At 38.8% G+C, this 14,921-nt stretch overlaps 1 long non-coding RNA gene and 1 pseudogene across 1 annotated transcript; both read right to left on the reverse strand.

The window, feature by feature from the left end:
- Positions 1-229: 229 nt before the first annotated feature.
- Positions 230-329, reverse strand: LOC138836015 (U6 spliceosomal RNA; annotated as a pseudogene).
- A 6,473-nt stretch (positions 330-6,802) lies between these two features.
- LOC138835997 (uncharacterized) lies at positions 6,803-14,589 on the reverse strand. Its single transcript, XR_011374847.1, has 4 exons — positions 14,485-14,589; positions 12,071-12,187; positions 10,000-10,050; positions 6,803-7,135 (listed from the first exon to the last, which is right to left on the reverse strand). It is a non-coding gene; the product is annotated as an uncharacterized lncRNA (long non-coding RNA).
- Positions 14,590-14,921: the final 332 nt, after the last annotated feature.

Here is a 14,921-nt window from a genome sequence, read left to right on the forward strand (position 1 = left end):
CTTTTTTCCTAGCTCCTTATAGTATTTTATTTCTTTGGGATAAAATGAAGATGTTATCTAATTTCAAATGTTTTGTAATGGTTATGCTATGTAAAAGCCTTTCTAAGGTGAAGATTTAATACACTATATCAAATTAACTTTAATTCTATGATTTACATGTATTGTCACACTTGTATTTTTGCAATCAACTTTTTAATAACTATTTTTCATTTCTTGCATCTGAAGAATGAAAAATATGGAATACTTTACAAATTTTCATATCATGCTTGTGCAAGTGCCATGTTAATATTTGTATTGTTGTAACTTTGATAGTCGTACTGCTGAAGCATGTAGTATCCTGTAAATTTAAGTAGTTAATGATGCAATCTTTATACAGGAATATATCCTTGGTTGCCTCTTTATAACAAGGAAATCTTATTGTTCCTAAAAATGCTATTGATCTTATTTCTCCTAAATTTTCTGTATAGTGGGAAATACTTATATTGTTCAGTCGATTGCTCACATTTGCAATTTTTTTGGTCAATGACTATTTTATGTCTTTTTCATTTTAAATTTGATCATACTTTGAAGTCTTTATACCTAGGTCCAAAGGTGATGGCTGTGGGGCTGGGAAGGTGCTCAATGGTAGAGCACTTGCCTTGCATGCATGAGGCCCTTGGTTCAATTCCTCAGCACCACATAAGCAAAAAGAAAAAATGCCAGAAGTGGCACTGTGGCTCAAGTGGTAGAGCATTAGCCTTGAGCTGAAGAGCTGAGGGACAGCGCCCAGGCCCAGAGATCAAGCCCCACGACCTCAAAAAAAGTTATGGCTTTTCAAGTACTTATTTATCTAATGAGTTACCTTTGTGGAACTAATATATTCAAAGTAAGCCTTGCTTAAGAGCTACTTCTAAATTTCTACAGCTTAAAATTCCCAAATGAGGTCTTACAGGCACAAATGTCTACCTGACACTTTACCCTTCTTCAATGTAGGAACAGACCAACCAGAATATGTTATCCTGACAGCATAGATTATCTTACTTGAACAAAACTAATATTAGTAACAAGGGATCATAGAGAGATGAACAGTTCAGATATAACTGTTCTGACTAGAAGGTATTTTATCAAAATGTAATTATTATACCTACCATTACAAAAGTAGCTAAAGCCAAGAAGATGAAAAAAATGTTCATATGCATGATTACCTAATGTCCTGGTCTGTCTACCATCCAACCAGGCAGGAACTCACACCACTGATATTCTATCACAAAATATTTCCATAGCTCCAGGAGCAGTCTGTCGCTACCCGCCTCGACCAGCAAGGGAGACGCGACACCAGACTCTTCTCTCTGCAGTTTATTCAGGACCTTTTAGTAATCTTCTGACCCCAACCCCGGGGAGCATTCCCCACAGCCTTAAGTACCCACTGGGTAGCCAACCCTGATACGCCATGTGGGAACCACCAATAGGTTCAGGTGCGCGGAAGCAAGCCAGATTCTTTGCCTTAGCCATATCAGGAGTTGTTTACCACGAGAGCACTCGCCATCGGGAAGGCAGAGGGCGGAAGCTGGCACGATCTTCCAGGTGCGGCCTCTCGCAGCTCTCTACAGTTCCCCCTTTTTTGTTTAAAGAACACAGATGAGAACAGAGGTCTGATCCCTGTTGTGCAATTGCAAGGACTGCATACAAGCCTTCTCCCAGAGGGAGCCTTCTCTAGGGATGACTCAGCCTGTCCATTGATTCGTTTTTCACAAGGACGGGAAAAGGCGAATCGAACCCGTGTGCAATCAAACATGCTCTCCTCGAGGGCAAAACTCATGCCTCTCGACTGCAGTACTTTGGCTTTGCAATCTGTGTTCATTGTTTTAGGGTGGCAAGCCACGCTTATGGGGACTGACCTGCTCCAAAGACTGTAAAGGCTAGGATAATAATGGCTGCACTGCGACGCTGAGAACCTCTAATTTGGCAAATGCACCACAGACATACCAAGGAGGCTAACACCAGGAGGCCTATCAGGGCTCCCAAACCCGCCCCCTCCTTGAGATGAATCATAGCAGCGGAGATCCATGAAGATAACCCCTCCGCCAATCCGGCATCCACTCGGGTCAAGTTCACCATGACGATGGCAACCCTGAGCTGTTCCATCAGGCTGTCGAACTCCCCAGTTCAATTACCTAAAAGATAACTAAACAACTGTTTAGACAAATTTGCAGCATTTTTTGAATAGGTTTTTTCCTGGGCCTGATCTCTGGGCCTGGGCGCTGTCCCTCAGCTCTTCAGCTCAAGGCCAGCACTCTACCACTTGAGTCACAGCGTCACGTCCGGCTTTTTTCATTGTGCTTATATGGTGCTGAGGAATCGAACCCAGGGCCTCATGCATGCAAGGCAAGCGCTCTACCACTGAGCTACCTTCCCAGCCCCATTCTTCTGGGTTAATTGCACCACAGCAGCAGCTAATCCAGCATTAGTTAGTGGTCCGCCCAGCTCTCTGCAAACTTTCATCCATGCTTCCAGTCCCCTGTTCTTATATGGGGTTATGGCGGCTCTGCATTCCTTAGTGCACTGCTCGTAAACAAGCTGTTTAATTAATGGCATGGCTGCATCTGGGTCACCAAAAATTCTGCCAGCGGCCTCGACCATACGGGCAACAAAGTCCGAAAACGGCTCCGTAGAGCCCTGCAGGATTTTGGTGAGATTTCCACTCACCTCGCCTTTATTTGGTAAGGCCTTCCATGCCTTTATGCCAATTTTATTGATTTGTTCATAAACTTGAACCGGGTAGCCTATCTGCTGATTGGTGAATCTCCCCTGTCCAAGCAGCATATCTCTGTCCCAAGCTGGGTTCCCCCTAGCCTGATTGGCTGCAGCCTCTTCACTAGCAAATTCAATCAAAAAGGCCTTCCAATCTAAATACTGACCTGGGCTCAAACAAGCTCGTGAGAGCCCACTCCAATCACCGAGTGTCATGCAATGTCTGTTTAGGGCCTCCACCTGGGCTACAGTAAAGAAGGCCGTGATTCCGTATGTCCGCACAGACTCAGCTAAAGATTTTATCACCTTAAAATCTAAGGGTTCATGATACCGCTGTCCCTGTGGATCCTGAAATATTGGACAGGCTAGATGTAACTCGGTTCTGACCGCTTTCCACATGCCTGGGCTGAAAGAACAGCCGGGGCTGCCACTTCCAGGGTCCTCCGCATAGAGCTGAGGGGCCAAAGGTGTGGCGCGGCACATGGAGGGCGTGCATTCGTCTTTATCTGGGTCCTCTCTCTCCTTCCCTTTCCTCCTCTTTCTTATCTTTGTTTTTTCTATTTGTTCTATGAGTGATTGTAGTTCCTCTGAGTCTGTAGACTCAGAGGTCTCTAGTTCGGCAAAATCAGGGTATAACCCCCCCCCTGCTCTCCTCCTTTTCGCTGTCTGCCCCTTCCGATCTTTCTTCCTGCAGCATTTCTAGGGCGGCCTGACCATTCTCTACCGCCTCACTGCAACGCTGGTCCTCGAGACAGCCTCTTATCAGTTTCCATATTGGTCTCACTCCGCTCTTAAGCGTTCCTTGTTCAGAGGCAAAATCTAGGTCCCTCCCTAGTTTCTCCCAAGAGGCCACCGTGAGGCTTCCGGAGACAGCGAACCATGAGGCAACGGTGTCACATTCATTCAAAAATCTCTCTAAAATACTCTTTTTTATTTTTAACTTTTTTGAGTGCTGTAGCTCATTGAGAGCCAAAAAAATTGGGTGCGAAGAAGAAGCGCCCATGTTTTAAACATTTAAATCTGGTAAACAAACTTTTACTTTCACTTTTGGCTACTCTACTGACTAGCCCTGGGTTTTCGCTCTCTCTTTATCTACCGAGAAGAGCAAAAATCCCCCCGCTCTTGTGGCGGATTCCCCTTTTACCTGGGAACTTACACCCCGCTCTTGTGGCGGATTCCCCTTTTACCTGGGAACTTACTCCCCGCTCTTGTGGCGGATTCCCCTTTTACCTGGGAACTTACACCCCGCTCTTGTGGCGGATTCCCCTTTTACCTGGGGACTTACCCCCGCTTTTGTCGCGGATTCCCCTTTTACCTGGGGACTTACCGGTGCACCACCCTGACCGCAGAGAGTTCTGAGTCCTCGTTGGGGTTATGGCTGAGTCCCCGTACGGGCCACCACGTGTCGCTACCGCCTCGACCAGCAAGGAAGACGTGACACCGGACTCTTCTCTCTGCAGTTTATTCAGGACCTTTTTGTAATCTTCTGACCCCAACCCCGGGGAGAATTCCCCACAGCCTTAAGTACCCGCTGGGTAGCCAACCCTGATACGCCACATGGGAACCACCAATAGGTTCAGGTGCGCGGAAGCAAGCCAGATTCTTTGCCTTAGCCATATCAGGAGTTGTTTACCACGAGAGCACTCGCCATCGGGAAGGCAGAGGGCGGAAGCTGGCACCATCTTCCAGGTGCGGCCTCTCACAGCTCTCTACAGCAGTCCATAGGTTTCTCCTCGATATTAGGCCTTAAATTGGTAATGTTTTAATCACAGTGTTTCACACAGTGAATCTTACTAGAATTAATTGATAATTTGACAAATTGATATTTATGCCAATAAATAGATTGGAATATAAATAATTCAGTTTAGAATATATATTAGAATATAAAAAGAATCAATGCAATGTCTTCGGTATAAACCTGTGATACCTACTAAGTGTTCTTGATCTTCTGAATTCACATGGTAAAAAAAAGATGTTGTTTTTCTGTAATCTATTAGGGATTTTAACTCTCTGGTCTCAAACTGTTTTTCAACATATTTCTGAAGCATTCCTACTGATTATACCCAATATGATGTCTAAAATGTATTATTCTTCTGCAGGACCCATGGGTCCTAGGATCCCAGCTCCCATCATCATATAACAAGGACAAGACTTCTCCTCTAGGCCCATGTAACATGCCAACAAAAAGTAATTGAAGACCCATCTCAATTTTTCATTTCCTATTTCAGGGACACAATTGCTTAAGACAGTAAGCAACTGTGAAATGCAAGGCAACTTAAAATTAAAAATGAGATCACAGAGCTGGGAAGGTGGGTGGTAGAGTGCTTGCCTTGCATGCATGAGGCCCTGGGTTGGATTTCTCAGCACCACATAAGCAAAAAGAAAAAGCCAGAAGTGGCACTGTGGCTCAAGTGGTAGAGCGCTAGCCTTGAGCTGAAGAGCTGAGGGACAGAGCCCAAGCCCAGAGTTCAGGCCCCACAACTGGACCCAAAAAAAATTTTAAAAAAAATTTTAAAAAAGAAATTTTAAAAAAATTTAAAAATGAGATCACAAAATCTGAGAGAAAGTACAGTAATTCAAACTTTCAATTTACAAATGACCAGGCCATATGAGTGAACAAATTACAAATGTCACAGGATTTTTTAATACCCTTCCTCTAATGATTAATGAAAAATTTCAGTCCAGCATAAGTAGGCCAAAAAAATAGTTCCTGAAACGATAGATCCATAATTGGTCTACCAAGGCTAGGTAAATTTGACTTAGAGATCAAATATAATACAGTAAAACATTAATTGAGAAGATCCTTAGTGCTTCAAAACACTGGTACTTCAGGAAAACTTGGTTTTATAGTAAAAAATGTTGTCATTCTCAAACCAATGATAACCTACATTTAATCTCCTGAAAGTGTATTCCTTTTCAAATAAACTTTTTAAAATCACATTCGCAAAAATAACATTTGACAAGTAGATGATACTTAGTGACATTACAAGTTTTTCATGTGTAGGGAGTAAGTTACAACAGAGTTGATTTATTTACCCAGCACTAATGCCAAACAGGTTCAACCATTCATTAAAGTGTAGAAATAATACCCACCAGCATTTGTGTTGTTCAATATGTGCCTTCCAGAAATGTGTTAATAGATCAGCCTCCCATAATTCAAACCCAAACTAGCTAATAAAGTAAATTTCATTACTTAATAAGGTACATTTTAAAAAGTCACAAATATTTGCCTTAGCATATGTTGTTTTATGTTTTCCCTATCTGTCTAACATAGGAAGAAATATAAATTTAAGCCTTAAATATGGGTACTCATCAGAGATGTGACAAACATAAAATCTGTCTTCTATTTCTATCATATTCCTCTATACTAGTAAATCGAAGCTTCCTTCTTTTTCCAAAACTTATAGGTAGTAGAAAATATTATCCCATGTAAAATAAAATAATCAAAAACCATTGTACAAAGCCATTTATAAAAACTGGTAGTTAGGAATACATTCTAAGCCATTTTTATACTTTCTTGTTTACTAAAGATTCATCTTCCAAATCGATGAGAATAAAATCATGTCTAGGGGCTTCACGTCTCCAGTCTTGCAAATTGTTATTGCAGATGAGTGATTTATGGAAATATAAACTGACATCAGTTCAAGTATATGCAGGATTGAAACTCCATGGAATGTATATAAAACTTTCAAAATATTAACCAACAGTTTAACAGAATGGCTATCACGAATTTGAAACCAGAGAGGAATAATAGTAAAGACATAGAATGAATGAAAAATAGAACAAGGGGCAAGTACAGCTAGAATGCTCAATGTACACATGGGATAAAGGAATTAGTAAATCTGAAATTAATCTTGCAGAAGGGGTTGGTTGAGAATGATAGAAGGAGTGACTCTAATCCAGTAGCATTGGACAATTAGATGGACATATTTTATTGTAACACACTTGCAAACCTTCTGAAATTCAGTTAAAAAAAAACACAACAAAAAAAACAAAAATACACAGAAATCGCAACCAAACAGTAATCCCTAGATTCTTGAATATGACCTCTCAAAATTTTAAATAGTTAATGAAGTGCAGTCTTTGGAAAAGCAAACAAAGCTGTTCGAAAGAGCAGTTTGGGGCAGGGGAGAGTTTTGAACAGATTTAAATAGATTGTCTAAGGTTATAAATCACCTATATCTGCTGCAAATATTTTCTTCAGCGAGTTTTCTTTTTCTGAACTGGATACTCCAGTCCTGAGACACACTTGATAGCTTGTGAATAGAATGGAAGAAACAAGATCAAGAACCCAGTGCTCCACTGGAAACAAAACAGTCCTCTATGTTTTCGCTCATCTCTCTTCACTACTCTTTTCTCGTACTTTTCAGTCAAGTGATTTTGAGTTATATCTTTCTTCTTTGTTCTGGAAAATAATTGGTCGAAGTAATTCACTAAATATTATTTGCCATTTTTTTCTGTCATGCTGTTTACTTGTCCAAGCGAGCCATTAAACTTTACACTTGTATTTGGTTGCCATGAAAACCCAACATCTATGTTAATGAGGACAAACTCTAATGTAAATCTTTGTCTCCAAAAAACCAGTCCAAGAAGCTGTGATCACAAATATTTAGCTATTCGTTTTCTTTTTTCTTTTACCTTTAAAGTCTTCCTGTGTTTAAAGTGCCCACAAAAATAAGTACTCCACCACTTTTTGGTTCAAACACTTCTAAACTCAAAGATATATTTTGCTAACAAGATGTTTAGAGGAAATCGAAGAATACTCCACTTTTATCTTCTCTTTCAGTATTCTCCTTTGATGCCATATCGGGAACAGGAAGTTACTCGTTGCAAAATGATTTCAACCGATTATTTTTTTCTTGGTCTTTCATTTGCTCAACAAGGTTTACTAAGGCGACCAGATTTAAATCACCCATACCTTGAATGACTGTGTCTGTTACAAAGGACAATACTTCTGTGTTCTACTTTGATGTCCTCCTCTTAGCTCTTGCCTGATTTCCAATTAATCACAGCTTCTGGACTTCAAGTCTAGTGAAGCTGAAGGACCATTCGGCCTCCCTCACTGCTACATGTTGATGGTTTCTCTTTTAAAGCTCATTTATTTGGATGTGGAATTTACTGTCATGTTTTCATTCAATCTGTTCTGCATTAAGGAGCCAAATAAGCTCTGTAAAATCACATTAGGTACCAAAAATATTATTACAATATATCATAAAGTTTTGGCCTCCCTCCACTGTTGGAGCCAATATGCTTAGGTAGGGCTTCTAAGAACGCCTTTTCTTTCCTTTTCAATTTGCTCACTTCTTTTCTGATTCCAAACCTTTTTGGCTTATGTAATAAGGAAAGTCTTCACTATCTCATGTTAATAAGGATATTATATTTTGTGAGCTACTTAGAAATGTGAAATCATTCGTTTGAAGTATCCAATAAGATTTTTTTCTGTTTCACTGCTTCACGTGCAAAGACATTATGGAAAGTATTACAAGCAGAAAAGTGTAAACCCAATACCTTCTTTCATTGTGGAGAACACTTTCTCCCTAAATATTTTGACCCAAATTATGTTTTTCAGAGAATTACTGCTTGGCAATTCACAAATTTTGATGCCTTATTTTTTTTTAAGAATTTTGAATTTAAATTCCACTACAACCTTGTTTCACACAGTGAGAGTACATTTCCTGGGTAAGGACAATTCTCAAAGGAACCTACAGGATTTATTGCAAGGTTTCTGAGATTTGTTTGTTTTTTGTGAAAATGAGCCATCTTCACCCACATTGCTCCCTCTCAGCTTAGTCTTCATGGATTCTTTGCATGAAAGCCTATTTTCCCAGGCAAGTTTAAATTTTCTTAATAGGCTAAGATGTTAAAAAGTTTGCACAATTAAATTTTACCTGTCATAATTTTAAAACTCTTTTGAAATTACTTTATCAGAATCACGAACTCACCAATCCTAATTCCACCTTTACCATCAAAACACTTAACGTATAGTTTTCATGATATTTTGTCCATGAAACTATTATTTTCCAGTGGCTTTGTTATACGTATATATGACCATATAATCTGATGCTGAGCAAAATGAACTCTAAGATATGGAAACAGAGATTTTTATTTGCGATTGTTGTTTTTTTAATGTACTATGTGATTTCTATTTTCTTTGGATTTTCCCCCTATGGTTTATCCCCTGCTGTATTTGATTTTGGTACCCTGTGTGTTGTATATATATATTTCCCTTAATTAGGGAAGGGATAGGGAACAACTTAATGGCGAGACAAAGGACAAAGGGCAAAACAATGCAATAACAATACGCACAAGACATTATGTTGGAAATGTACATTACAACTTGTGAGGGTATTAGGGTGAAGAAAAATTATGAGAAAAATGAGTTAATGTGATGCCCTCCTTGTTCTGGAAAGAACACCACAATAAACTGGGTTACATGAATTTATCTCCCACTGATATTCTTGAGATCAGAACACTTACAAATATTATTTATATTTATACATTTTTAACCATCATAGATATTCAGGATGGTAAGATTGGAAGGTTACAGTTCAAAGCCCACCCAGGCAGGAAGGTTCCTTAGATACTTATCTCCCATAAACTTCTCAGAAAAAGCCAAACACAAGTGGCACTGAGTTTGGAGTGGTAGGGCATGAGATTTGAGCAAAAACAGGCTCAGAGACAGTTTCCAGGCCCAAAGGTCAAGCCCTAGGACAAACCAATAAAACAAAACAAAAATTAAAACAAACCCCAAACCTCGCATTTTTCTCATTGTGTACGGAAGCACGTAATTAAGGGAATTGCTTCCTGTGTTACATATAGGTAGAAGAAAGAGGATCTCACAGAATTATTCTCTTCATACCAAGTTATACCAAAGCCTCAAAAAATTGCTCTTTTTCTAAATTTATAAATTAATACAATCCATTTGTTGGCAATTCTGTCTACATTATTCACATTATCATTTAATACATGAACTATTGGAATTATCTATTAACTAATTTCTAATTATAACATTCTTGAATGAATATTCTAGGCAAATAGAATGCCAGAATCATTTGTGAATTTGTCAATTAAACCATCTACATAAAAAGAATTTTTGTACTATACTATAGATTATGAAATCACAAACAAAACCAAAATATTTATTTGAAATCTAAATTCTAATTTAGCAAGATCTACAAAGTCTTACATTAGATTTAATTTGTTATTTTTCCAGGCTTAACCTTGTAATACTTCATTATTTCTTTAGAATCCAACAGAATGATTACTTACTTTTTCAGATTTTGGATGGGATTCATAAGCCATTTTGCATCTAGGAATGTTCTGTAATGAAGAGAGCATTTAAAACTGAACAGATGATTATATATGAGATGCATTTCAATAAGAAACTTGACTTCTCAAAACATAATGACAAAATTAGCCCAATCTGCCTACTGTGTATTCCTTTCTTTCATTTTTTTTTGGGGGGGTCCTGTGGTGGGGCCTGAACTCTGGGCCTGGGTGCTGTGCCTCAGCTCTTCAGCTCAAGGCTATCACTCTACCACTTGAGTCACAGCGCCACTTCCACCTTTTTTTCTTTTTGCTTCTGTGGTACTGAGGAATCGAACCTAGGGCCTCAGGCATGCAAGGCAAGCGTTCTACCACTGAGCAACCTTCCCAGCCCCTGTATTCCTTTCTTGAATGGCTTGTTTTATTAAGACAAAATTATACTCCTTGGTTCAGGGAAGCTATCACTATGTAATTCCACTCTCTAATCTCCTGTCTTGGTCTGAGTGCTAGAATTCTAGCCTTTTATCACATTGCTCTGCCATATTTTCTTGATTTAATCTAGATACAGACTAGTAATCCTGAACTTCTCCAGTGATATTATCCATTAGACTGACTGTTCAGACTGTTCATCTACTATTTTCAAAGATGTTCTAACATTTCATACAAGATATGAACATTTTCAGATGCACCTGTGGGGTCTCTGATTCATTCCTCCGTGGATCTGATCCCTTTAATGATGATTACTTGATTCTCTTACTATCTCTGGTCCCTACCTATGTAATAATCTCAAACATTTTTTAAGGTAATTCACTTGAGGACATTCTAATTTTAACAATTATCACTTGATTCTAGTCTTACTCAGGACATATTTTATATTGTTTTCTAACTTTTCTACATGTTCTGAGAGTTGTTTCATGTTTGTATTCATGTGTGCACATGTAAGTGCCTCTATGTGTGAGTATGTTTGTATGTATGTATGCAAAAGCCCCAAGCTCTTATTGATCAGTCTTGCTCATGACTGGTATTCCATCACTTGAGCCATTCTTCTAATCCAGGTTTTGCCTGGTTAATTATAGGTAGAGTCACAAAGACTGTTCTGCCCAGGCTGGATGCAAACTGAGCTTCCCAGACTCCTTTACATACTTAGGTTTTATTTATCCAGTAATATGAACTTTTAAATTAAAAACATTTTTGTTAGTGTAAAGTCTAAGCTGTATACCACATTTTTAACTCAAGAATTCATATAAAGATAGATGAACATACACATTACATATGCTGAGTGTTAAACCGGATGGCGGTGAGATCTGAGGATTGGAGTTCAAAGCCAGATCGACTAGGAAAGTCCCAGAGACTCTTTTCTTCAATTAACTACAAGAAAAGTGGAAGTGGCACTGTGGCACAAGTGGTAGAGCATTAGCCTTGAGCTGAATAGCAGAGGTACAGTACCCAGGCCCAGAGTTCAAGTGCCAAGACCACCACCACCACAAAAAGTATATATAAGTAAAGAAAAAGAAATGTCATCGTAGCCACCAGTTCATTGCTAGTATCATCCCTGCTCTCTCAAGATGGACTTTTTTTCCAGTTAAGTCCAGGCTCTCATATCTGACTTGCATTGGAAGCAGAATTATTCTTCCATTTACTTTTAACAAATTTGCATGATTAGTAAGCGTGATTTAGAAAGGGAGTGGCCTCATCCTTAGTGTTTCACTTAGGAGTAATGCTTTCCCTATATCACTCCCATAAATCTACATACTGGGCTTTATTGTTTCAATGTTGTGTTATTTGTAGAATCATCTATATTGTATTGAACCCTTATACTTAAACACAGCACTTCTCTTTCTCCTATTATTGCTATATTTTCTCTTACTATTAACTCATGTACACTTGGGAAATAATGCGCAGCAAATACACTCACAAAGAGAATGATCTGAGAACCTTCTTCCCATTTAAAACTCGTCTTCATTTAAAGAGAACTTACAAAGTTTGAACTCAATGTACTCATGGATAATGAATTTATAAGAAATATAAATTTCATATTTTCTCTTAATTAAGTTGTCTCTGAAACACGTGTTACCTCAGGTCCAAAGGTATCCTTGTGTTATTACAGTGAACCCAGAAAACATTCATTATACCTCAAGCAGCACCATCGATTGTTACTGGAAGTAACAGTTACTGGATGTGGAAACTGATCCTAGGAGAGGAATTGAACATAGAGCAATGACAAAGTTCAAGTTAACATATGCTTTACTTTAACTGTACAAGAACAGAATCCCAAGATTAGAAGGATCCTCTGTCCTTGACTTTTTTGAGTGTGTTCTTTAATCATATAAAACTTTTCTGTAAACTTCTAGTAGAGACTATTACAAAAGAAATAATGTGCCATTTGAAAACCAGCATAGAACAAAAGGAAATGACATTGTTTTAAAAGTGTTCTAATGAAAAGAAACAAAGACATGGAGATTTTAAAGTGTCTTATGGATGGATATTTCTCCCCTGAGATGATTATCTTGTTCCAGGAGTCAGTTATCAATTCCTTTAATCTGTTCCTGAGTTCTCCATAGAAATAAGGATTCCAAAAAAGCAGGAACCAGTGAGTATTATCAGCAAAAGAAGCCTCTTCTCAGATCAGTACTTCTTTACCGATGGTCCCAAAGAAATATGTGGGGTTATTTCTCTGTCCTTGTTTGTTTAGTTTGTGCTGGTTCTGGGGCTTGAATCGAGAGGGCAGACCCTGTCCCTGAACAGTTGTCTTTCCTGCCCACATGCCCCCAAAGCTAGTACTCTACAGCTTAAGCCAAAACTGCACTTACGGCTTTTTTGGTGTTTAATTATAGATAAGATTTTGACAGATGACCCTGCCTGGATTGGCTTTTGATCTAAGATCGTAAGAAAGCTAAGTGATATCAACTGTATGGACTTATCTTTTGAAACAAGAAATATTAGTTGAAATTTATTGTAAAACTAATAAATTTATAATTTTTAAAAGAAGAGAATATGTACAGCAAAGAAGCCATAACTTACATTTTAACTTTTGGAATTATTTCTTCTGCTTGGGAAGATTATTGACATTGTCTTTATTTTGAGGAAACTTAAACTCATATCTTTTTTGTTGGTCATGGGGCTTGAACTCTGTTTCTGGGCACTGTTCATCAGCTCTTCAGGTCAAGTTGAACTATTTACCACTTTACCTACAGCACCACTTCTGTTTTTCTGGTGGTTAATTGAAGATAAGAGTCTCATGGATTTTCCTGATCAGGCTGGCTTTGAACCACAATCCTCTGGTCTCAATCTCCTGAGTAGCTAAGATTACAGATGTGAGCCATCAGCACCCATCTCATATTCACATTTATGTGTAATGGATGACACTATGTAGACAAAGAATGGAAATTTGAACCAAATGATGACATTGCAGCTTTTCCGAAAATTTGAGTTAGCCATAAATATGTCCTCCTTTTCAGGTTGTTACATTAATGACTCATGAGCTATGGGACCCTTACATTAGCATCTTCTGGCATCAGTATATGTATAGTATCAGGAAATGTTCATAGAGAAATATAGAAGACTGAGATTTTTAGAAAGCAAAGGAGATCAGGTATGAAAGAACAGCATAGAAGGAGATATATTTATCACACAGAGATTAAGAACCAGCCTAAGATTTAGAATGCTAAAGTCAATGAGGAGTAAGCCTAATTGATAACTAGTTCTTAAATAACCAAAAAGGGTTCCCTAGAACAGTTTCTGGAATACTTTATTTACTATTTTATTCCTTCATCTGGAGTTATTCCTTCTCTTCTATCACAAATGTTAATTAGCCTCTGAATTTTTGGTGCAATGACTGTGATTTCCAAATCACACTTTGACTACCCTTATCTTTTTGATTAGCAGTGACCACACAAAAGCCCAGAATCGTTGAATTTCCAGAATTAATCTTCACCTGACATCTAAGCACATTCCAGGCATTAATTGATGTGACCTAATGAAGAAAACTTTTTTTTTTAACACAGTATCCTAATATAAGTAAAGTACATGAATTAGGGACTATTTTCAGGTGTCAGCATGGAAGGAGCAATTATATATTCCAAGGCAAGTATGGGTTCTTTATTTTGCATTTACTAAATGTGTTTTGTTTTTGTCAGTCCAGGGGCTTAACTTAGGGCTAGGGAATTATTCCCCAGCTTCTTTTTTTTTTCTCAAGGCTAGTACTCTACCACTTGTGGCATAAGATTACTTCCAGGTTTTTCTGTTTATGCAGTACTGAGGAATTGAACCCAGGGTTTGATGAATGCTAGGCAATAAACCTACCATGCAGCCACATTCCCACAGCCCTAAATGACTTTCTTAAGATGGCATTATATTTTCATTCCATAACTATGTATCATAATTTTGGAGAGGCACCACAAAATGATGTCGAAAATAATACTAAGTCCAGTAAGGCTGGATGGACAATGAATAACCGTCACAGTCTAGCCAGGGCAACGAGGGGCTTACCTCATGGAGCTGTTTCAACAGGCAGAGCGAGACAGCTCGTGACCCAAAGCCCACCCCCAGAATGAGGGGGCCACCTTGGGTTCCAGCCACATGGAATCTCTGGACCACCTCCTCCAACACCCATTCAACCAGTTCCTGTGTGTGTGAGAGAGAAAGAAAGTCAGAATTACACTTAAGTCAGGGCTGGTGGCTTAGAATTCTAAGAGGCTGAGATATGAGGATCATGGTTCATAACCATCCTGGACAGGAACAACTATGAGACTCTTATCTCCAAAGAATCACCAGAAAACCGGAAGTGGTGCTGTGGGCTCAAGTGGTAGAGCACTAGCCTTGAGCTGAGGAGCTTGGGAACAGTGCCCAGGCCTAGAGTTCAAGCCCCACGACTGACAAGAAGTGGACTTCCCACCACAAGAAGTGGACTGAATAGGACCCATTGT

The sequence above is a fragment of the Dipodomys merriami genome, unplaced genomic scaffold, assembly GCF_024711535.1.
Source record: "Dipodomys merriami isolate MVZ:Mamm:240054 unplaced genomic scaffold, mDipMer1.0.p SCAF_246, whole genome shotgun sequence".
NCBI lineage: Eukaryota > Metazoa > Chordata > Mammalia > Rodentia > Heteromyidae > Dipodomys > Dipodomys merriami.